We start from the raw sequence: 23,105 nt of genomic DNA, 5'->3' as shown, positions 1-23,105 counted from the left end.
GTAAGCACTGCACTTTGCAGTAACAGCACTGCATTAAATGGCTATGAAACAATATCCTGACAAAGGAATCATGATCATTTCTCTCAACTCTAATGCACCATTTTTACAGTCAATTAACCCCAAGGTAGTTCCAACTTCTCTCTCTTCCAACATCTAGAAGACAAAATGCATGCTAGCAAAACTACAGATTTAAACATGTTGCATTCATCCTTCAAAACTGAACAGCACAAACTACACCAACAGTACCTTAAAGTACCAAATGCAAAACTACTTTGTTTGAATTTCAAAACAGCAGCTGATTTCGTGCATGTAGTCACTATTCATAATACCAACTTCTCTGTATATGCTGATATACCACTGCATAAGCAATAAACAATTTCTCAAAACTCTCCACAGGAAAATTAATCATCTAGATATTGATAACTTGCCAATTTAGCTATTTTAATTTGCAGATACGTTTCAGGCAACTACCATGAAACCTTGGGTTAGCAGTTAAGGGCGCCCTAGCAATTGCATCACATAGGAAAAAGACACACATTTCAAATCTGTTTCAAGGCTAATTGATCTAAGAAAAGTCCATAAACTTACCATGGAGTACTCCAGTAGAAACATGGCCGACCTACTGGATTAAAATGACTGTTGTCTCGAAACTTTTCAGGCTTTTATTTGTTTCGATACAATTTTCCCCAATGTAGGCAGAACTTGTGCTTTATAGAGAGAAGTGCAGCCAACTATCATCATCAAATAACCGCAGAGACTAAAATTAGTCAGCAACACCAATAATTGTTGCATTAAAGCTATTAGAGGACTGATGACTGGGTTGAGTATGATACATTCCATGGAATGTTAAACATGTGTTCTGGAAAACCTACCAATCAAGAATAGTGACTGCAGTCTCTGGAATAGTAACATTGGGCTTTTTAATGAATAGCTCTCACAGATACAAGGCGGCAGCAATTTGGTTGCACGTGGGTACATTTCCTACATAGTCACTACTGCGAAGAGATTCTACCAGCATCGCACCCTGCCCTGGCCTCATTTCCTCCATCACCACCCTCTCCACTCCACCCAAAAGCAGATTTACAGTAACTGCATTACATCCTTAAAAGCAAGCCTGTGCATAAATGAATCCTGGCAGGGGAGGCGTAGTCTGGACAGAGGGGCCCTTCATCTCAGAAAGGGAAACCTTTTATTACAAGACCAGTCAAACTACTGACAACAATAAGAAACAGATCTTCAAAATAAGTTTTTGAAGAATACCAAGAGGAGCATTCTTTCAAGTACTACTTTTAAGGTGAAATACAACTCTAGTTCAAAACGTGTGTTCTTTGCATAGAAAATGTTTCTATAAAGAACTCAGTATCGAATACAAATATGCTTTACACTTCAACCAGATGCTAACAATTACTTGTGGCAGAGTAAACCACCATACGTTTTGGGCAGAACATTTACAACAGCTGAAGAACAGAATTGTCAGCATTATAATTTTCAAGCCATTGGTCTCAGTCATTGACTGACTGAATCGCGAAAGAGGCTTCATTCACCTCTTTTATAGTGAATACATAAACTACCCATCAAAATGTAAAAAAGGTAACAGTAAAACTTAATTACAACAATTTAAGAATGCTTGCTTTAAGTTTTGCACAATAAAGTTTTTTGTTCAATTAGTTAAATCTTATGGTACAGTTCTTGGGGAGTTCAAATTTCTTTTAAACTATTAAAAGTCTGTTTTGAGATCAAATATCTTTCAAGTCTCTCACTACTCAGACTTGAAAACATATCACTGTTTCGTCACAGAGTTCGAGGATTTTGACCCGGTGACTATCAGCCTAACAGCACTGCATTTGTACCTGCAGGACCTGGATTCCAGGAACTTGTCACTTTATTCAAAAATAATTAGGAAGTGACAACAATTACCTGTCATGTGAGCAACACCACGAGTGAATAAAAGAATGAAAATTCCAATTTATTTTTTTACATATAGTTAAAGTGTTAAAAATCCTTCCCCACAATCCAACTCATCCGGAAAAACTACGGAAGGTTATTTAAATGATGATAGATTGGGAAATGCTGATGTACACAGATTTGTATGTCCTTGTACACGGGTTACCAAAAGTAAGCAGGCAGTTGAAGCAAGCAGTCAAAAAGGAAGACAGTACGTTGACCTTTACTTCAACAGGGAGGGTGTACTGGAACAAGGAAGGCTTATTGCAACTGCCTATGGTCCTGGTGAGAAGACACCTGGAGTGTTCAAAAGGTTAACGGAAGGCGCACCAGACTGATTCCTGGGATATCAGGTTTGCCACAGGAGACACTGGTGAATAGGACCTGCACTCAGAATTTAGAGGATTAAGGGGGGAATCTCAATGAAACATGTAATTCTACTAGTCCTGGAGAGATGAGGCAGACAAGAGTGGCTGGAAGGAGGCAGACGAGTTACTTCTTCCTATGGAGGGGTGATGAACCTGTTGAATTCTCTACTATAGAAGATGGTGAATGCCAAGTCACTCAACAATTACAAGGGTCTGAAGTTGTCAACAGTTTCAAGGAGAGCAATATGATGGTGTTGAGATAGAGAAACAGCATCAATCACAGAGTGGAGTAGGTTCAATGGGCTGAAGGGCCTGTTCCTGCTTTTTTTTAATGCTGCTACAGAGCAAAAGCTGGTGGCTTTTTTTTTCCTCTTTATTTACCAGCTGATGTGAGCTGTAGACTGGAATGGAAAGGTTGATCATGTGCTAATTCATGCTTCTCAAGAAGAACAGTGTGTTACAAACTGACATTGCTGCTCAATAATGCACATTAAAAAACGTGGACTGTTCAGGCAGAAGTTAACATGCTGACATATTCAGAGTTTGTGCCACTTCAGCTGCAGATTTATAAGTTCCTTTCAAAAACAGCTATTCAAGTAAACCCAGTGATGTTTCTCAATATCATACACTTATTGTAAAAGAATCTTTAAACATAAAGAAAGTCACCAGTCAATACTTCACATCTTCCTTCCAGTCGGGTGGGATGAACAACTAGCATCCAGGAAAGGGAACTTATCTTAAGGGAATGACTAATTAAATTTAAAATCTGGTGAACTGTATCGGAAACTCAAGCAGCGAGATGATTCACCAGTGAAGGTATAACAACTGAAAATGGAGACATTAATCACTGTTCGAAGTAGGATTATCTCATCACAGCCTGGGCCCAATTATATAGATAAAAAAGCTCAAGGTGAGGACAGAATTTTGATATCAAGGCAGCATTTGACAGAAGTGGCATCAAGGATCCCTAACAAAACTGGAGTCAATCAGGAAGAAAACGCTCCACTGATTGGACTCCTACAAAAAAAAAGGATGTTTGTGGTTGGAGGTCAATTATCCCAGTCCATGGACATCATTGCAGTAACCATCTTTAGTTGCTTCATTAGTGATCTTCCCTCCAAAGATCAGAAGCAGGGATGTTCATTGATGGTCACACAACATCAGTGCTATTCATGACTCCTCAGATGTCAAAAGGAGCCCTTGCATTTATGCAGAAAGCCCTGGCCAATATTCAGACTGGGATTTGCAAATGACAAGTAACAATGGCAGTGCCTCTGGCCAAGACTGATGCAAAAGCTTCAGTCTTACATTGTGCACTGATGTGCTAGGAGCCCCCTCCTGCTCCAGTGTGGGTAAGGGCAACAAAGGTTAGCCCGTTAACAGTGTCCACATCCCACAAAAAAAAAGTTTTCAAAAACTGCAGCCTTAGAATATTCAAGAAAAATCCTGGTGTGTGAGAAACATAACATTGAAAACAACACGACAATGCAGCATCATTGTAACATGCACATACTTTGCAGAGTTATTTTCCAAATACAAGATGTATCCTCCTTGGCATTTAAAATGCAAAGCAAGGTGCATGTCGGAGTCACTCACACCTATCTTCAAACACTTCCTGAAGCTACATATGAGTGCTAACAATGACTAAACGTAAAGCATGTATTCTAATATACATAAACATAAAACTGGACCTTCTGATTTTTTTGGGGTGGGGAAGGCAGAGGATTACAAATCAGTTTTGTAAACTAGTTTCTATTGCAAAAAACAAATTCCAAAGTTTTTCCAGGCATTTAAGCTCACTGCAGTGACATGAGGCAGTTGGAGTGAGCTCTGCATGAAATGGGACTTAATTTTATTCAAAATTAAAGTACCATGGGGATGTGTACATAAATTTAAAAACAAAGGGTTTAAAAAAAAAGGAGCCTTCCCACTCCAAAATGACTAATGTGTCAGCATGGCACAAAATGCTACAGAATGCAAGTAGGTTATTCTCAGGCTATTTGGATGTGGGGACCAAACTTAATACTTTCAAATTTGTAGAGGTAACAAAGCTAAACAGGAATGTGCATTAAGCGGAACATATGAAACATTTTCAGGTGGATTTGGACAAGCGCACAGCAGATGGAATATGATGTGGATAAACCGGGGTTGTCCACTTTGGTAAGAAAACAAAACGTGCAGAGTATTTCTTAAATATAGATGGCTGGAGAAAAGTGAGGACTGTAATCTATGAGTTGGGATAAGGCTACCATTTCATTAGCCTAAGAGAATTTGAGAGGAGTGAACTATTGTTTCAGTTGTATATAAGCTCAGCTGGTATGCACCTGGAGTACTGTGTAACATTTTGGTCTCCCTACCTCAGGAACGATATTGTAGTAGTATTGTGGGAGTGCAATAAACGTTCACCAGATCTTGTACCTGGGATGGCAGGACTATCAGATGTACAGCATGGAAACAGACCCTTTGATCCAACCTGTCCATGCCGACCAGATATCCCAACCCAATCTAGCCCCACCTGCCAGCACCCGACCCATATCCTTCCAAACCCTTCCTATTCATATACCCATCCAAATGCCTCTTAAATGTTGCAATTGTACCAGCCTCCACCACATCCTCTGGCAGCTCATTCTGAGGGCTGTGGAAACTAATCTTTGAGAATTTAGAAGAGGGATTAATAAATTGGTGATTACTGATATATTAAAAAGGGTTGTGGGGCTAGCACGTGCCGAGGCAATGAAGTGCCCAATCAATTGTATTAAATGGTAGAGCAGGCTAAATAGAACAAAGAAAATTTACAGCCCAGGAACAGGCCCTTCGGCCCTCCAAGCCTGAGCCAATCCAAATGTAGTGTCTAAACCTGTCAGTCAATCCCTCTGCTCCCCACCTACACATGCATCTGTCCAGACGCATCTTAAATAAATCTACTGTGCCTGCCTCTACCACCTCTGCTGGCAAAGCATTCCAAACACCCACCACCCTCTGAAGTACTTGCCACATGCATCCCCCTTAAACTTTTCTCCTCTCACCTTGAAAGTGTGACCTCTCGTTATTGAATCCTTCACCATGGGAAAAAGCTTATCTCTATTTACCCTGTCTATAGACTTCATGATTTTGTAAACCTCAATCCATGTCCCCCCTCAATCTCCTTTTATCAAATGAAAATAACCCTAAACCTATTCAACCTCTCTTCATAGCTATCACCTTCCATACTGGGCAACATCCTCATAGACCTTCTCTGCATCCTCTCCAAAGCATCCACATCTTTTTGGTAATGAAGCGACCAGAACTGTACACAGTATTCTAAATGCGGCCGATCCAATTTTAACATGACTTGCCAGCTCTTTATACTCAATACCCCGTCCAATGAAGGCAAGCATACTATATGCCTTCTTGACCACTCTATCCACTTGCGCAGCAACCTTCAGGGTACAATGGACCTGCACTCCCAGATCTCTCTGCCCACCAACTTTTCCCAAGGCTCTTCCGTTCATTGTATAATTCGCTCTAGAATTAGTCTTGCCTAAATGCATCACCTCATTTGTCTCGATTGAAAACCATTTTTCTGCCCAACTCTCCAGTCTACCTATATCCCCCTGTATTCTGACAGTCCTTTATGCTTTCTGCTACTCCAATCTTTGTGTGATCTGCCTACTCTTATGCTTCCAAGATGTAAAATGCCCCACTACCTGAATAGAAGCAAAAGGATATTTGTTGTCCTGGCAAACATTTATTATTCAATCAATATCTGGTCATTTACCTCATTGTTTGTAGAAAGGTGTGGTGTGCAAATTGGCAGATGTTCCGATACCCTAAAGATGTGAAAGATACTTTGTAATCACATTTATTTCCCCTTCGCCTTACTTTGACCAGGTTAATTGCTTCTGCAGCTTGAGGCTCTGCTGTATCTCAGATTACAAGTGAAAAGAAATGCTTAATTTTTTCAGGGGGTAACATTTTACAAAACTAAAGCATGGCATAAAGATTTGGCAGTAAATTCCTCAGCCAGAGTTTGAACATGATCCATACTGTAACCATTTCTTTTACAATCACCAGGGAAACCCAATTTATCTTTATCCTACACCACAACAGTAAGCCCCCCCCCAGGCCTGGGCCACTGGTATGCAAGGCAGCAGGAAGTGTCAAAATGTAGATTTAAGGCAATGGAACAGCTGCATAGCATTCCATAATGCTTTAAAAAAAATCAGCACAGTAAGAGTCTGGAATTAACAGTCTGAGAAAATTCTGTTTAAATTTCTAAACAGTGAAGTATTTATCACATGAAAAATAACATCTGCATCAGGAATTGATAGGTAGGGAGGGAGGGGAGACACCAGACAAGAGAAAGCAGTGAGTTGCACTGAAGCTTACACTTCCAGAAAAGATAGATTTCAGCCACTCATGACTACCTCTTAGTCTTAAACATCAGTCCGATCAGTGACAATCCAAACTGGCCCCAGAAATTAAGATTTGCTTAGAACTAACTGACTTAACTTCTACACAACCACCTGATGAAGGAGCAGCGCTCCAAAAGCTAGTGCTTCCAAGTAAACCTGTTGGACTATAACCTGATGTTGTGTGATTTTTTGCTTTAACTTATACCACACTCCATATGCAATAAATTGAACAGTTTTTAAAGCATCACTGAAAGAATTTATCAAGAGTCAGTTTATCATGAAGGCACTAACCTTTTCCCCGTTTGACATCTGTAGAGTGGGATTAAGGCACTGAACATTAAAGCTGTTATTTATAAAATGGGATTCACAACCAGCAGGTTATGCTTTAAAAAAAGGCAAATTTCTACACATATTGCTGAGTGACATTTAATTCATTTTAGAAGTAGCAGAAAAATATTCTAATAGCTTTATTTTTCATTGGGTAACCACCAAGATCAAGTCACTAACTTGGACTAGAATCAGGTTTACGTTGCATTTTTCACTAAACTTCTGACTTGACTTGGACAAAAATCAAGTTAATAACATTCCTTAGTTTATAAAAAAAAGCCTCCCATGATGCACAGTTGTTGACATTCTAATGTAACCACAATGTATATTAAGCACAGGCTTTATTCACACCCGCCCTGATTGATCCCATCCACTGCCACTGTTGCTGGTCTGGTTCAGAGTCCGGACTTCCAGATCTACAGCAGCGGTCGGTTGGTCAATCAGAGGAGTGTCTTTGCACCCCCCACAATTTCTCACTGACATGACATGGTGACCGAGCAGGATGTGGAGGAGCCGGTGCTGGACTGGGATGTACATATTAAGTGAACCGAAACCTGCAACTCATTCTAAAAAGATGAAAGACTTAACAATCCAGGTTTGTTTGGTATATCATTTCAGTTCGTGACATTGTAATATTTTGCTATAAATTGTGTCTTAGGACCTTATACTCCATAACCACCTGAAGGAACAGCACTCAAAGCTAGTGCTTCCAAATAAACCTGTTGGAATATAACTTGGCATTGAGAGATTTTTAAATGACTGAGCAGTTTGTTGGCCTGAATGGAGACCACTCCTTCAAGAGGAAGGATACCCCACCGACGGGAATTAAATAAAATGCTTTGTCAGATTCCTGTCCACCTGTACATGGGGTAGGGGGAAGAACACCACCAGCACCCAAAAGGTGAAACCTTGACAACATTACCTGTATGACACATCCAATTTGCATTGAATGCAGAGGTCACTTTGGTAACTGCTTCACGCACAATTATGCAATCACCAAAAGTTGTTTTTATACTAACAAAGGGTGCAATTATGAAAAACTTGGTCCCAAATGTTTTGCTGTCTGCAAAATGTATTAATTGCCTCAAAATCTACCCTAAAAAAGACTTAGCATTGTTCTGATAAATAAAATGCAATTTTTACATATATTGATATTTGAAGAAACGCCATTGTGCTTACATTTGCAAAAAACACTTTCGTCCATATCTATACCTGTGAAACACTTCTATATTAATTGTTATTGAAAACACCCATTATTTAAACCTATAATTCATTCTGCATCACAAATGTCAGGAAACTGGAGTCTGGAAATCAAGAATAGGCCCACAGCATGATACTACTGTTTAGTTAATAAATAGAGTAACAGGTAAAATTTTCTTCAACTTTCATGTTATAAATCAGCTATTTTGCATTTTAACCACTACCACTACCACAGTGAAGAAAAAAAAAGTAAAAGAACATTTTTAACAAGTGGAAGAAAATGACATGGTAACAACTCAAGTAAGCAACACTGTCGTTCGACAGGTGGAATAAAAGTTGTGTTAACAGTTGCAAGGGTTTCTCAACAGGAAGCTTTTTTTTCTAATCTATCTTAAGGATTTCCTGCTTCGGTGAGAACTGTAACCAAATGAGACTCACTTAACCACTACTGAAACATAAAAGGTGTTAATAGACAGACAGGTTGCAGAGAATGTCTGCCTCATGCAAGTTGATTCTTTACAAAAATCTGTTAACTGCATACATCATTAAAGCTCACTATACCTTCTCAATAAAATCTTACAAAAGGAATTAGGTTAACTTAAATACAGACACTTCCCTCAAAGTGGTTGACAGTTCAGCTGTGACATTAATAAAAGACAAAATGTCTCTTCCACTGAATTCCAACCTGCATATTTAATTCAAATGTCTGCTCAACATAATGGAGTTGAGATGTACAGCAAAAATTGTAAACATAAAAATGTCATATTCCAATAGAAAACACCATTTCAATTGTAACTGGGGAAGAAAGAGGCAATGGAATCTTTTAAATCAGCCAGCTACAACTTCTCAACAATTGAGTAAGTCGTTTAAAATAGTTTAATCCAAAAACACTGCCCACAGTAAGATACAAAAGTCAAAGGAAAACAGAACCTTTTATTAAAAATAAGATGGTTTGCTTGACTGGAAGCATATGGAACTTTTAAAAAAAAATCAAGCCTCTTGATAAGAACAGCCTTCCTCTAACCCCAATATGCTTTAAATAGAAACAAGAGCTGGAAGTCAATGACCCATAACTGATCAAAATACAAACAGACCAGCAGTGTTGGGATGAGTCAAAAGCAAATATCGTGCGGCTACGGGAACACAAATTCAGAAGAAATGCAGCAAAGTAGAGGATCATGAATTCTAAGAGAAAAGGGCTTAAAAGAATATAGAATTCTATTTTAAAATTGTAAAACAATTCCTTAGGTTAAATCTTCAAGTACTCACAAATTCTATAGGTCTTAAAAACAAGTGTAAAATTTCAACTTGCCTGGAACAGCTCAAATTAAAAATACACAGCAAGAGGGAAAAAAGGTTCATGAAACGACTAGGAAAGCTTGGTTCATGTTACTGTGGAATTGCTCTAATGTCACTGCTGTCTATATTATAATCAGTATTATCATTAGCAACTGCATACACATCTTTTCTGTACCCATCTCACTCTCTCAAGTTTTCGTTACCAATCAATAGAAATCTGAGTGGGGAAAGCTCACTGCAGCAAACATTGATTGCACCAAGGGCACTGCAGCGTTTTATTGGGTCAGGAAGCATGGCATAGGGCTGCAATGCTCCCCAAGTCAAATCTGGAAGTGACCACCACTTCTGGTTTTGCCAGCTGAAACTGGTGCCCACTGATTCAGGTGGCAGGTTTCCACTGGAGGATCTGCCATCAGTCGAACAGGTCTGGGTCAGGTATGAAAGAGCCATTTTAAAAGGGCAAGGCAACAAAGTTGTAGGCCCCACAACCACTAATGCTCATTCTGCAGTTTGCTTACTTTTGTTTTTGCAACCATTCATTACCCTTCAAAAACATATCTGACCACATCACAAAAATCTACTGCTATGGGATTTCCCCAAACCCCATCATATCCACTCACAAAGTCTAATTCAAAATGTTAGACTGAAGACAGACTAACAATACCTCCTGCAAGTTCTCCAACAGGAACAACCAAGTACCAACAGACCATCCTGCCTCACCAAGGCAACCTGGACATGGCAGAGATGGCTAACAACTATGGGTTCCAAAGACCATCATTTTAAAAATACAAAAGTTGAAATCTGCCCATGAAACTTGTTACTTCCATGCTACCAACTTCATTTATCATTCTGACCATACCATGATGCTTTCAACATTTATTTCACCCACTGCCCCCTTCCCCCTCAGAGAGAGAGAGAGAGAGAGAGAGAGAGAGAGAGAGAGAGAGAGAGAGAGAGAGAGAGAGAGAGAGAGAGAGAGAGATTCTCTCATTATTAAGATTTGGAACAATCACAAACAGCTTGGTAGAATAGAAATAAAAATTCAAAGACCTGCATTATGCTTTCAGTGTGAAGGAGGATTTTAAACTGGAGAATTACTGTATCAGTTTTTCTTTCCTGGAAAAAAAGTACTGTTCAAGTGTAGCTGCTTCACAATTGCATTAACTACAATACAAATCCAAAAGCATGAAAAGTGAAATCAGGACAGTCCACGAACACTGAAGAGGGCCACAACTAGCTATAGATTCATTACATTTTAATGCATCAACTCACATACCATATGCATAGCATCAAAAAGTTGCAAACTTTTCTCAGCAATTCACAAATACCAACTTTCTAGAAGACTTGTAATGATGGAGATTGCCATCCAATGCAGGAGATTCTAATGGTTTCAAAATGTCACACCTCCCTTTTCCCTAGTAAAAACCCTTTTCTTTTCAGATCAGTATGTTACTTCTCATATCCACATCTCTGCCAACTTAAAAGCATCTTTTTAATGTAAAGTGGTCTTTGTGTAAAAATTAAAGTCACTAAACAAATGCGGGAGTTATTTCATTTTCAGTAATTTACATACATGAGCTTTGTCCCTGTTTACAGAGTGCAGCATCTTGCAACTTGCAGCAAGTACAGTTAGTAGCACATTACTGTTAACATATGGCTGATTTTCTCAAATAAGCTTTGCTACAACTTCAGCAATGCTGAATCTTAAAATGCTCACCTGCTCCACCCTGGCCACCAGCATCTACAACACACCAAGATGCACCTCCTGCCAACACAGTGTGAAGTATTAAAATTTATAACTTGTCAAACTGATGACTAGGTAGGAACATTGCCAGGAACACCCAGTGAGTAACAGGAATCTCTCGACATAGCTAAGACAGACTTAGAAACAAGAGCGAGCAGAGGTTCAATTTGAAGCAAAGTGTTCGTTGCAATCCATTTTAGATGAATCTGCAGTTTGTTAAATAAACTGTTTTTTTTAAAAAAAGGCTTCACCTGATCTCAAAACATCCCACGTTCACTCAAATGTTGAAATTCTAAATAATTAAGTGGCTGCATTATTGATTTACAGAAGCACACTTCTACACAACTAAAAACATGACTTGCATCCAACAATGGGCTGGACAGTTTTCAGAGGCCCAAGCGGAAGTTTGAGAGAGTCACAGTTGAAGGTGAACTGAAACAAAATGCCTCAATGTTCAGGATACTTATATAGGCACAAGCAAAAATCAAGATGCCCCAGGATTCTGAAAGGCTGATTATGGACTTTACATCCCTACATCACGGACCACTACCAGGTGCCATTACTAGAAAGTTGCGCTATTTTGGCACAGTAACTGCACATTAAAATTCACAACGATTCCAAACTGAATTATTTTGAGACTTCCCTACTGTGGTTGTCTGGGTCTAGTTATTAGCTCTCCTACTCAACGTGGAACTGAAATAGCTCACTAACCTAAACGCCCGGGGTCCAGACTATTTTGGGTAATTTGAGAATCCACATAAATAAAATAGTTAGAGAACATAGAGGGGTCTTCCGGTATTATTTTAACAGATTGTGCAACTCAGAGCAGGACTGAAACAGGACCAAGGGTTCAGGCATCAACACTGAGAGTCAAGCCACATCATTTCTATGTTTGCCCTCCTCTCTGAAGACAGTAACTGACTTTTGTGGGGCAGTTCCATAGGTTCCAGAACATCCAGACACAAAACACTTCTGCAGGTCTGATCTTTGCAGATGGACTCTCCAACAAAAGTATGTGTGTCTGTTTCAGTAGTACTATAGTCCTGTCCTTAAGATCTGTAGAAGAAACAATCACTGGGCACCCATCATAATTCAGTCACTTTTCAGCTAATCTGACCCTTCACTATAGCACAGTTGACCTTGCCTATTACAACCTCAACACAAGCAATGTTAATGGGGGGAAACCTAGTGCGAACACAAATTGTTGTACAGCTATACAACATCAATATGAACTGGTAGAAAGGACAGTGTATAGGAAGAACATTTCAGGTTGGCGGTTCATCATCACCTTCTCAAGGATTGGGGACGGGCAGTTAATGATTGACAAAACAATCGTTCATATATGCTTGGAACAGAACAAAAGTAATCTAGCTGTAAAGATCCAGCCCATCGTTCTAAAAGTTATAGAGTCAGATGTACAGCATGGAAAGAGACCCTTCGGTCCAACCAGATATCCTAACCCAATCTAGTCCCACCTGCCAGCACCCGACCCATATCCCTCCAAACCATTCCTATTCATATACCCATCCAAATGCCTCTTAAAATGTTGCAATTGTCCCATCCTCCACCACTTCCTCTGGCAGCTCATTTTATACACATACCAGCCTGTGAGAAAAAGTTGCCCCTTGGGTCTCTTTTCTCCACTCACCCTAAACCTAAGCCCTCTAGTTCTGGACTCCACCACCCCAGGGAAAAGACTTTGCCTATTTACCCGATCCATGCCCCTCAATTTTGTAAACCTCTATAAAAGGTCACCCCTCAGCCTCTCATGATCTAGGGAAAACAGCCCCAGCCTGTTCAGCCTCTCCCTGTAGCTCAAATCCTCCAACTCTGGCAACATCCTTGTAAATCTTTTCTGAACCCTTTCAAGTTTCACAACATCTTTCCGATAGGAAGGAGACCAGAATTCCACGCAATATTCCAACAGTGGCCTAACCAATGTCCTGTACAGCCGCAACATGATCTCCCAACTCCTGTACTCTATACTCTGACCAATAAAGGAAAGCATACCAAACGCCGCCTTCACTATCCTATCTACCCGTGACTTCATTTTCAAGGAGCTATGAACCTGCACTCCAAGGTCTCTTTGTTCAGCAACACTCCCTAGGACCTTACCATTAAGTGTATACATCCTATAAGATTTGCTTTCCTAAAATGCAGCACCTCGCATTTATCTGAATTAAACTCCATCTGCCACTTCTCAGCCCATTGGCCCATCTGGTCAAGATCCTGTTGTAATTTGTGATAATCCTCTTCGCTGTCCACTACACCCCCAATTTTGGTGTCATCTGCAAACTTACTAGCTGTACTTCTTATACTCTCATCCAAATTATTTATTTGTGTAAATGACAAAAAGTAGAGGACCCAGCCCTGATCCTTGTGGCACTCCACTGGTCACAGGCCTCCAGTCTGAAAAACAACCCTCCACCACCACCACGTCTTCTACCTTTGAGCCAGTTCTGTATCCAAATGGCTAGTTCTTCCTGTATTCCATGAGACCTAACCTGGCTAATCAATCTCTCATGGGGAACCTTGTCGAACACCTTACTGAAGGCCATATAGATCACATCTACCGCTCATCAATCCCCTTTGTTACTTCTTCAAAAAACTCAATCAAGTTTGTGAGACATGATTTCCCACGCACAAAGCCATGTTGACTATCCCTAATCAGTCCTTGCCTTTCCAAATACATGTACATCCTGTCCCTCAGGATTCCCTCCAACAACTTGCCCACCACTGAGGTCAGGCTCACTGGTCTATAGTTCCCTGGCTTGCCTTTACCGCCCCTCTTAAACAATGGTACCACATTATCCAACCTCCAGTCTTCCGGCACCTCACCTGTGACTATCGATGATACAAATATCTCAGGAAGAGGCCCAGCAATCACTTCGAGCTTTCCAGAGTTCTCAGGTACACCTGATCAGGTCCTGGGGATTTATCAACCTTTACCCATTTCATGACATCCAGCAGTTCCTCCTCTGTAATCTGGACATTTTGCAAGATGTCACCATCTATTTCCATACAGTCTATATCTTCCATATCCTTTTCCACAGTAAATACTGACGCAAAATACTCATTTAGTATCTCAATTTTCTGCCAGTCCACACAAAGGCCGCCTTGATGATCTTTGAGGGGCCCTATTCTCTCCCTAGTTACCCTTTTGTCCTTAACGTATTTGTAAAAACCCTTTGGATTCTCGTTAATTCTATTTGCCAAAGCTATCTCATGTCACCTTTTTGCCCTCTGGATTTCCCTCTTAAAGTATACTCCTACTTCCTTTATACTTTAAGGATTCACTTGATCTATCCTGTCTATATCTTACATATGCTTCCTTTTTCTTAACCAAACCCTCAATTTCTTCAGTCATCCAGCATTCCCTATACCTACCAGCCTTCCCTTTCACTCTGACAGGAATATACAAGGACTAATTATGCTCAAATGAATTGCCAGAGGAAGTGATGGATGCAGGTACAGTTATAACATGTACTTATCCAAATGTCTTTTAAGTGACTCAAAGATTTGGTTGGGATATGGGCTAAATGCAGGTAAGTGGGATAAGTAGTTTGGGAACGATGGACTGAAGGGTCTGTTTCCATGCTGTAGGACACTGACTCCTAAATTATTTCCCCATCTCCCTGATATAAAAATTACCGCAGATGCTCCACAGTTATCTGAAGCCATTAATCTTATTATTTAATCCCACAGTAATGAATAAGTTTTGAGCCATATTGTTTCTCACCCAGATTTTAATCAGGATGCCAGATGCCAGCACGCCCAGATGCTCTGGGCATACTTCACCCAAGTGTACCAGACCCCTGAGCAAATGAAAGTTTTCAGCTGGAAATGTGGAAACAACCAGACAAGTGGCTCAGGCAACCAGGAATAAATTGTGCAAAACATTGTAAACGATTGTTTGAACAAGGAGGAGGAAATATTTACTTGGACAATGTCATTTGTAAAGAGCAGAAAACTATTGTAGTGTACTATTTCCAGCAGCCCAAGATTTTAACAAGTCATAATAATTGCCTTTACCTTTTATACAGGGTATCTGCTTAACTCAGTTGGCTGGATGTAGTTTTACAGAGTGGTGTGACACCAACAGCATGGGTTCAATTCCCATCATCGGTTTGAGGTTACCATGATGGACTCTCCTTCTCAACCTCTTCCTTCACCTGAGGTTTGGTGGCCCTCAGGTTAAATCACCACCAATCATTTCTCTCTAAAGAGAGCAACCCCTATGGTCTGGTAATACAACCTTGGTACAATTTCTAGCATTGCCAATCTCAGCAAAGTCGATAAAATGTGGAGCTGGGAACGCACGGCAGGTCAGACAGCGACGGAGGAGCAGGGCGTTTCGGGTCAGGACCAGTCAGTCACAGCCATGATAAGTTGAGTTTATTTTTGTTTAGAAACATGTAACTTCACAAGCTATTTTGCAAACCTTCATTCCATTAAGGGTTTAAGTTACCTGCATTTAGAAAATACCTTTTACTAGAGTGGAGTTTGGTTGATTAAAAATCCAAATTTTGGCATCTGGAAACAACTTTGTCGTCGAATACAGCAAAATAGGCAATTAAATACAGGTGATACACAGCAGATGGATAACACAAGATCTGGCTCCTTTAGCAAGGAGCCGAGTTTTTATACCAGGATACTTTGGAAAAAAAAGCATTTGAGTCGTGCATGAACACAAGTAATTACAAATTATATCTTTTGTCTCCCCAAATCGGAAGCATTTTGCTTCAATATTTCTAACTTAGAATGTATCTGCAATTTCAAAAGGCCCAACGTTTTTATAATTCATCTAAAATATAGGGTATTAATGCTCACTGTACAACACGTTTGTAATATTTGCAAGTTAATACTCTTCAATTGAGTGAAGCAATGAAATGCACATCTTCAGTGAATGGTATTTATTGGCATTAGCTATAAAAACACTCAGCCTTTATAATCCATTTTAAGCATTGCCATAACTTTTATGATGATATATAATTATTCTGTATAAGACTGTCAAGCTTTATTCTGTCAAAGTGCTTCTGGGATCTACTGGAGGAGAAAATCCAGTGCACCACTAAAACTAACATCGTGGTAAAAGGAATAAAAAAGTATTTCAGGAGGTTTCAGAACTGACCTTCCTCTAATAAAATGAAAAATTTTACATTTTCAAAAAACACTTTTTGCATTCCTTATCACATCTGTGCAATTCTGAATGTTTTTACATTGGTGTCTTTCTAGTGAATTCACCAGCTTAGTCATTCCTAAATAATCTGTGACACACAATTTATGAGAAAAGGCAAATGCAAGTGAATGCTTCTTTCCACCTGAAGTAATGCATCAGTTTTCAAACCTAACACTCCAGCTAACATTGGCTGCTGATTGTCAACAAACGCTTCATTTGGGAGAAATGTTCATTAGCTCTTGAGTTTATTTACATTTAATAGCTTGGACAAATCTCAGTCTTGTAATATGAATCATTTCAGCTATAGGCTAAGCTGAAAATACTGAAGGATGGATTCATTCACTGCTGAATTGATGCAATTAAGTTATTTGCTTCAACAAAGCTTGTTGCTTACTATAACTGATACCTTTAAATCAATTTGTTCGGGTGTAATGCAACACATCTAGACTTAAACAATCCAGGCCTTTTTCAATATATAATTTCAGTTGCATCACACCGTAAACTTTTGCTAGAAATCTGTGTCTTATGATCTTACACTCCACAACCACCTGAAGGAGCAGTGTTCTGAAATCTAGTGTTTCCAAATAAACCTGTTGGAGTATAACCTAGTGTTGTGTGATTTAACTCTGCAGCAGATGGGAGTTCAAGCCACAGGCAGAGATAGGGATACGACCATTGCAACATAAGAGGTCGCATTAGATTTTTTGATCACCTTGTTTGGAATTGTCTTAACACACCTACATGACAGATGTGATTTGGACCCGGATCTTCTAGCCTAGAGGTAAGGGACAATTCCACAACACCTGTTTGAAGTGATATGCTTGGCTGAAATAGCCAAGAGATGAAGATTACTTAGGCACAATATACCACAACAGCTATATAACAACCATGGACAATAAAAGCTAAAAAGGGTAAAGTTGCCATAGTCCAACTGGAGCGTAGAGCTGCTCTGTCAGGCAAAACAGCGAGATACAAACTGGTTAAGCTGAGGGTCACCATGCTTCAGGCGAGGGAGAGAGATTGAAAAAAAAAAAGGAGTGTCCTACACAGTATCCTCAGCTGGTGTGGGCATTAATCCATTCTGTTAGCATTGCTCTGCATTGGAAAACCAGCCATCCAGCCAACCCCTGCGAAAGCCAAATATCTTCAATGGGATTCAACGCTTTCATGAGAGAACCACAGGAACACTACAGATCACTAACCTGGCCAGTGTAATAAAGGCTGACCAAATAGATTCTTGAAACAGACAGATCCTCCTTGTAGGAGTGTTTGAGATAGATTTGACCTATATTCTCTGCTGTTAAAATGAAAGGCAAATCTTAATTAAACATATTAAATTCTTTGAGGGTTTGATAGGGCACTCAGTACAATTACACACTCTTGATATTAAGATAAGATTTTAGTTCTATTTCCTTTGAGAGTTTAATGCTGTGCTACAGACTCCTGAAAAGCGCGTCTCATAAGTTCATGTTATTGCCACTAGCTTAACAGAATTTCAAAAAGGATGGCAACCACGAGAACGAGTACAAGTTTTCCACGCATCTGCTGTACCAAATCTTCAACTCTTGTGTTACCACAGCACATGCTAGACCCACACTGCAGGAACCACCATTTGTACGGTGCAACTAATGGAAAGCGGAGTTTGTGGAGACCAATATCTAACAGACAATGTCGTAGTGTTTGAAGGACGGTGCTTCAGACGAGACACCAACTCAATTACCTTATGGATCAAGCATTGAGTTGTTTTTAAACTCTGAAACATAGAAACACAAGATAGAAGCTGGTGTAGATCATTCTGCCTTTTATGCCTGTTCCTCCATTCAGTACGATCAGGGCTGGTCAGCCAGCTCAATATCCTGTTCCCAATTTCACCCAGCACCTTTTGATCCCTTTAACCCAAAAAGGTGATTACAAAGTACATAACCTTTCTATATGGAATGGAGACACAGTCTGCAGAGTTGTGTTTTTTGTGCTGGCATGAGGTAAGATTAGCCAGGATAGCAAGAGAATTCCCTGCTCTTTGGATTAGACCTGGAATCTTTAATAATCATCAGATAAGATTAAAGGCATGGGAGACCAACTTCAAATGTCACATGTTATTGAAGGAACTGGAACATAACTGCCCTGAAGATACGAACATTCATTCTCTGAAGCAGGAAAACCTTTTTTTCCCAGAGCTTGGCAGGGGTGATGTGGGAAGGTTTTCCTAATTCGAGACGTCAGAGTCTCAGCATAAAAGGGGCAGGTCACGAAGACGAGACAAAGAATCAATTTCTTCAATTCAGGTGGTGGCGAATCTTTTGAATTCTCCATCCCAGAAGGCTGAATACTGATAGATTTCTAGATCAAAAAAGTTAACAAGGAGTATGAGGATAATGGAGGAAAATGGCACTGAAGTAAAGATCAGCCATGATCAGTTGAGTAGTAGAGCAGACTTGATGGGCAAAATGGGGTAAAATCAATGACTACAGATGCTGAAAATCAAATACTGGATTAGTGATGCTGGAAGAGCACAGCAGTTCAGGCAGCATCCAACGAGCAGCGAAATCAACGTTTCGGGCAAAAGCCCTTCATCAGGAAAATGGCCTAATTCTATCCTTTCCTGCTCAAAACATCACTTGGCAGATCCACGACCCTCACCGGTTTCAGCAAGAGGCACAAATTTTGCAAATCACCTTGCAATCACAAGGATTGCTCTTTAACACTTACTTGTACAGAAGTGATCGTTCACATGTTTGCAAAATCTTCCCAACCGCAACACTGCGTGTTTCTTGGTTCACTTTGCAGCGCCACCTTGAGGATAAACAATGATGTGCAGTGATTATTGCTGCTGTTAGATTGTTGTGAAAACATGGCCCCAGTCAGGAGACGGTTCCAGGCTTTGTACAAATTGCAGTTGACACAAAGTGGCCCAAGTCATCACCAAAATATTTTAGGGCCGCATCGAATAAAATATCTGTTAAATTAAAGGAGGATTTTAAATTCACCTGTCTTTTGGATGCAAGCATTTATCAAGGATCATTCTCTTCAAGAATGAAATTAACCTAAGCCAGGAGAGGAAACCAATAAATAGGGGAAGGCATAAAGTCAACTTGTACTTGGAGATCACAATGAGATAGAAGGTAAATCAAGTGTGGTCATGGGCTTGACAGACAAATTTTAAATGGTTACTCAAAACATTGTGGTAGGAACAAAGTCACTTTAAAGGTTTCATTTCCAGCACAATAGTGGGTTGAGTAGTTTTGTTTTTACATCAATGCTAATGTAAATTTGGTGTTGGGAAACAAATCAACTGCAAAAGTAGATAGAGAGACCCCCTAGCAATTGGGCCACAAATAATGGATAAACACCAACATTTCTTGTCGTGGTGCAAAGATAGACAGGCTCAAACACTTCTCCAGACATTTGGGGAGGGGTGAAGTTACAGGAGTCAAAACCAGAAACAGTGCAATTGTTCAAGAGTGAATGATGATCAAATAACCATACTTGAAATGTTGGAGACTGGGATGGTACTCATTTGCCAGATAAACATAAAGAGCTTCAAACAAAAACAAAAACTCTGTTCGTATGTGATTGAAATCCAAACCCAAAGTCACCAACTTAAAGAATCTTTACAATCACGGCTACAAAGCAAAGAGATATATGATGGCTCAGAGGTTAGCAATGCTGTCTCACAGCACCAGGGACCCGGGTTTGATTCTACTCTCTGGGTGACTTTCTCAGTGTCTGCGAGGGTTTCCTCTGGGTGCTCTCCTTTCCTCCCACAGCCCAAATGATGTGCAGCTTTGGTGGACTGGCCATAGTAAATTGCCCATGGTGTTCAGGGATGGGAAATATGGGAGGTGGGATGATCTTTGGATGGTTAGAGTGGAATCCAAGGGCTAAATAGCTGAACTGTAGGGATTCTATGATAACCATTTTATTGCCCAGCTCTTCATAGTCATTTAAAAATCAGTCACTCCAAGGAATCATTTGAGACAAATAAATCTGAACCAGGCTCCACTAGTGCAGTGGTGTTCCTAGTGCTGGGCTAGACGACCTGGGTTAAAGTCCCAACTATCCAGAGATGAGTTTTCAACCCAAACCCTCTTGGATCAGCTCAATATCCACTTTCTGTTCATCATCCTGACCACCAACCCCCCCCCCCCCAATGCATAAGTGAAACTTCGCAAAGCGAGTGGAGTTTGTAGATCAGTTACTGAGGGGTGGCTGAAGGTCCAATGTAGAACATGACCACGATTCAAGATTGACTGACTTGATTCAAAATGTCAATGTTTTGAGTTGGGGGTGTTGGTTGAAGACAGAGCATGAGGTGAAACAGAAGAAGGACAGTGGGTACGTTGGGGGCAGGGGGAGGAAAAATACATAGAGCCAATGTCCCTCTTTTGTTAAGCTGAAGTTTAAGCTTCGAATGGGATCGAAAGGGCATTTTAAAAAAAAGGGAGTGTAATGCCCCCGGACTGCTGCAAAACTAGGACATTGCATCATGCAACTTTGATACAACACTGCTTTTCAATGCTCAATATCCAAAAAGATTTTGATTTGAGAAACTGGACAAGAATATTTAACTTCAATGTAATGGTTCCAATGTAGAAGAGGAGATTACACACAAGCACTTGCTTCTGCTCTTTCAACATCAATTTGAAAATACCTAGTCTGTACTGACAGGGTCTTATTCACAGCCAACATATTTAAATGTTTTCAGCTAATGATTTGAAGAGCTGCCTTTCTCATTAGTAAACACCATTTAACCAGATATAGTATCACAACTGTACTATTTAGATGTACACTAATTTCTCTATAGGGAATATCTATGTATGCAAAGGGGATTAAATAATGGCGTCTACAAAGGATTTAGTAATGTTATCAAAAGATTTAACAACCCTCAAGTAATGTTTATCGAACTAACACAAAAACGTAGTCTAGCCAAGTTGACAGATATTTAAATACAAAATTTTAATATGACATTTGAAAAATCAGTGGCTTTAAGCATGAAAGTTTCACCTATTACCAAAGTTTGATAATGGGCAAAGCATTGCATGGAAGTAAAGTTGTTGATGTTACCTAGAGGCTTCAATTAGCATTGAGGGCAGTAATCAAAATAGCAGGTCATCTTTTATTTTGGAGAATATTTCCTGCCGATAGTAATACAGGAAAGTAAACAGACTGGCCCAACTGCATACCACATGTATTTACACACAGAGCAAGAATGGAACTTTCCCCATGCTGCACATCTTCGATTTCACACAACTCCCAAGCTCCTGCCGGATGTATTTAAAATAGCCCGACGCTGCAAAACCCAGCAGTATCGGACTATCTTTGCAATGGCAGATCACCACTGCCACAGGTACAAGAACAGAACAAGATCACAGATTTGGGTCCCTGCAACTCTAGTCTACGGCAACACAGCTCAATAACTGGACTGACGTTGGCTCCAAAAAGTAATAACTTGATCTGCACCTTATCAATGGTATTTCAATCAATCATAATTTTCAACTGTTGCCTATTGGCGAGGACAACTGCATAGAGGCGATGTACAAGCTGGGAAAAGTAGGTCACATTGCCCATCAAGCCTGCTCCATCATCTAATATAATCATGGCCAAATATGGGCTTCAACTTCACTCTTCTATATGCTTCCCATTTCCTGAAATTCCATGAGGCCAAAAATCTGCCTATCCTAGCGTTAAATATAAGCAACATTGGAGTATTCACAACACTAGTGAATTGCAAAAATTCACTGACCTTTCAGAGAAAAAAAATCCTTGTCATCTCAGTCCCAAATGATCGCTCTCTTATCCAAAACTGGTTTCCCATATTTTAGACAGTCCAGCCAGCAGGAACAAACTGTCTACCTCTGTCAAGCCCCTTCAGTATAGACATTTTCATGACATCTCTGCTCTTTCATCTTAATTTCAGAAAAATATTGTCCCAATTTACTCAGTCGTTTATCATAGGAAGATTCTCTCCTTCCATGAACCTCAAGTGAACCTTTGGTATAACTGCCTCCAATGCAAATATATCTTTCACTAAAAGGAAGAGGTCAAAACTGCACCATGTTCAAGGTGCGGTTTTACCAAAATATTACAATAGAATGACTTATTCTTACACTTCAACCCCATTACAGTAGATAAGCTTGCCTTTTTCCTTTCCAATTGCTGGCTGAACATATGCTAATTCTGTTTCTTGTACAAACACTCAATACCCTTTGAGCATCAATATTTACAAATTTCATACTTAAAATTTCTGCACTTTCATTCTTTGAACAAAAATAACCTCTCATTTCCCCATATAACACACTCATCTTCTTGCGCACTCATTTATTCTGTTTGCAGTCTCTCTGCATCCTTAGTCACAAATTGCAACTCCACCTAGATCTACATCGCCAGCAATCTTAGAGAGGCAGTCATTGGATCCTAAGGGAACATAAAATCAGCAAGTTAAAAGCTGTAGAGGTACATTCAAATACAGTTTAATTTAACATTGATGTGGCCTGAAGCTGAATTTCAACTACTGTATTCATTTCTGGTCTTCTGCAATGACCCCACAGCTTTACTTTCCTTCATGAGCATCAAAAATATACAAACAAGGAACTAAAATAGGATAAGACAGGTTCCTGACCTTCTGGGTTCACCACTGCTGGCAAATTAAA

At 39.9% G+C, this 23,105-nt stretch overlaps 1 protein-coding gene across 10 annotated transcripts in view; it reads right to left on the bottom strand.

Moving 5' to 3' along the window:
- LOC140467388 (plasma membrane calcium-transporting ATPase 1-like) overlaps positions 1-23,105 on the bottom strand; it is a 252,286-nt gene that overhangs the window by 182,761 nt on the left and 46,420 nt on the right. The window contains exon 1 of one of the 10 annotated variants that reach the window (XM_072563709.1): positions 19,165-19,239. The exons of the other annotated variants lie outside the window; for them this stretch is intronic. The gene's annotated coding sequence lies outside the window, so the exon portion shown is untranslated. Of the gene's footprint in view, positions 1-19,164; positions 19,240-23,105 lie in introns of those variants that run through there. 10 annotated transcript variants of the gene reach the window in all.

This window comes from Chiloscyllium punctatum, chromosome 45 (genome assembly GCF_047496795.1).
Source record: "Chiloscyllium punctatum isolate Juve2018m chromosome 45, sChiPun1.3, whole genome shotgun sequence".
NCBI lineage: Eukaryota > Metazoa > Chordata > Chondrichthyes > Orectolobiformes > Hemiscylliidae > Chiloscyllium > Chiloscyllium punctatum.
This window is presented reverse-complemented; position numbering and strand designations above follow the sequence as displayed.